Source organism: Solanum tuberosum, unplaced genomic scaffold (assembly GCF_000226075.1).
Source record: "Solanum tuberosum cultivar DM 1-3 516 R44 unplaced genomic scaffold, SolTub_3.0 scf00119, whole genome shotgun sequence".
In the NCBI taxonomy this organism is placed as follows: Eukaryota; Viridiplantae; Streptophyta; class Magnoliopsida; order Solanales; family Solanaceae; genus Solanum; species Solanum tuberosum.
Window position 1 is genome coordinate 594,856 of NW_006239045.1, and position 2,471 is coordinate 597,326.

Consider the following 2,471-nt stretch of genomic DNA (forward strand, 5'->3'; position numbering starts at 1 on the left):
ACATGGGTGGGGTGGTAGGGATAGGGTGGGGTGGGATGGTAGGGGTTGATGTATTAACAACTTAGCTTTGATTTAATACTTCTTTGGTTTTAGGAGATTAAAGTGGGTTACAACCATTTTACCCAAACCATATTTGACCAAATTCATATTTACCCATATTTTATATGGGTGGATTGTGAATCAATCCATTTTAACTCAATCAATATTCAATTCATTCAAATCCGATCCAATCCAGCCATTTGCCACCCCTACTTAAAGCCTTTTATTTTCCATCAATTTAAGAATCTTATAAATTTAAATATCCAAAAAATTAGACAGACTAGATTAAACTCCTTTTACAAGTTGTCTTTGATTTAGGCTCATAGATACTATAAAAGTAATAGTCGAAGTTTTCTCAATCGGAGAAAGAGAAAATGGTCTAAAACCTCCCCCAACCTATACCCGAAATCCCAACTACACTCTCCAATTTCACGGGTGTCGTATTACCTCCCTGAACTTCATATTTCTCTATTTTCTACCCACTTAAATGCTGACCTCAACACATAAACCAAATAAATATTCCAACGTGATTGCACGCCCGGGTCCCCCACTTCTTCAACTCCCAATTCCCATTTTCCCCCCATTTCCCTCCTAAAGCGTAAAAGACCCAAAAAAATATCCTTTCAACTTTTCATCTCCTTCTCTATTTGCATATGCATTTCTGTTGATGATCGAAGGATTTTGCTGTGTATTTTCAACTTGATTTCATAGTTTATCAACTGATTTAATAAAAATGTTAGTTCTTTATCCCTTATTTTGAGTTTTTGCTTTATCCCTTAGGGTTTCTGTTGATTCGTGAAATTAAGAGCAACATTGGGCCTAATTCATCCATACAAAGCTTATTCAAGTTTTCATTACCATTTTTGATGAATTTTGACAAAATTCAATATTTAAATTAGAGACCTAAATAAGAAATTAGAGCAGATTACAAACCCTAAATTCAAGATTTGAAGTAGAAATGAGCATAAACAACTAAACCCTACTTATTTTTGAGAGAAAATCGTGAATTTTTTATAAAAGGAACAAGGGTTAATGGTGGGGAAGAAGAAACAATGGTTTATTTAATGGTGGGAAGATGATCGCTGGAGAAAAAGAAAATTTTCGTCAAATTTAAGGTGTTCTCATCTTCAAACGCGCCTAGAGGAGGTGTTCTCGGCCTCCTATGACAGGTCAGCGTTTAGGTGTGTAGAAAATAGAGAAATATGAAGTTCAGGGAGGTAATAGGATACTCGTGAAGTTGGAGTGTGTAGTTGGGATTTCGGGTATAGGTTGGGGGAGTTTTAGACCATTTTCTCATCGGAGAAATTTAATATTCGTTTGAATTGACTTAAAAAAGGTAACTTTTAAAAAGTAACTTTTTAAAGTGCTGAAAGTTATTTTAAAAATAAGTAGTTATGTGTTTGGATAAAAGTGTTACAGTTAAAAAAAAAATTGTGATGTGTTTGGCAAATAAGTGTTGTTAAACACTTTTTTTTTATCAAAATGTCTGAAATACCTTTAAAACTGTTAACATAATAAAAAGTTGATAAATCTAAAGTTTTTATTTCTAAGAAAAATTAAAACAAGTAATTTATATTTTAATTCAATTCCAATAATTTAATATTTAAGTTAATTTTAAATGTGCAACTTATTTTAAATTTCAAAAATATATAATATGAATAGATCACATGAAAGAATTTGGGAATTATTTAAAAGAATTAAGGGTAAAAGAGTAATATACTTGGTGAAAGTAGAATGACTTTTAAGTTAAAAAAAAAAAGTAGGGGTCATCCTACTTTTAACTTTTAACTTATTTTAAGTTGTTCTTATAATTGTCAAACACTCTCACAAGTCAAAAACTGACTTTTTAAGTCAGTTTGACCAACTTCAAAGCCCATCCAAATGGCACTAGCCTTTTTAATTCTGTTTAACTCTGCACCTTTATCAATTTATTTTTTTGTCTTTTGAAAGGAAAATTCATTGCTTTATGGAAGGACCTTTGTGAAGATCATTTTTTGGACCAAAAAAATCTTTGGTACAAATTTAAATTTCTCCGATTGAGAAAACTCCGACTATTACTTTTATAGTATCTATGAGCCTAAATCAAAGACAACTTTTAAAAGGAGTTTCATCGAGTCTGTCTAATTTTTTGGATATTTAAATTTATAAGATTCTCAAATTGATGCAAAATAAAAGGCTTTAAGTAGGGGTGGCAAATGGATGGATTGGATCGGATTCGCATGTATTAAATATGGATTGAGTTAAAATGGATTGGTTCACAATCCACCCATATAAAATATGGATAAATATGAATTTGGTCAATTATAGTTTGGGTAAAATGGTTGTAACCCACTTTAATCCCCTAAAACCAAAAAAATATTAAATTAAAGTTAAGTTGTTAATACCTCAACCCCTGCCATCCCACCCTATCCCTACCAACCCACCCTGTACCC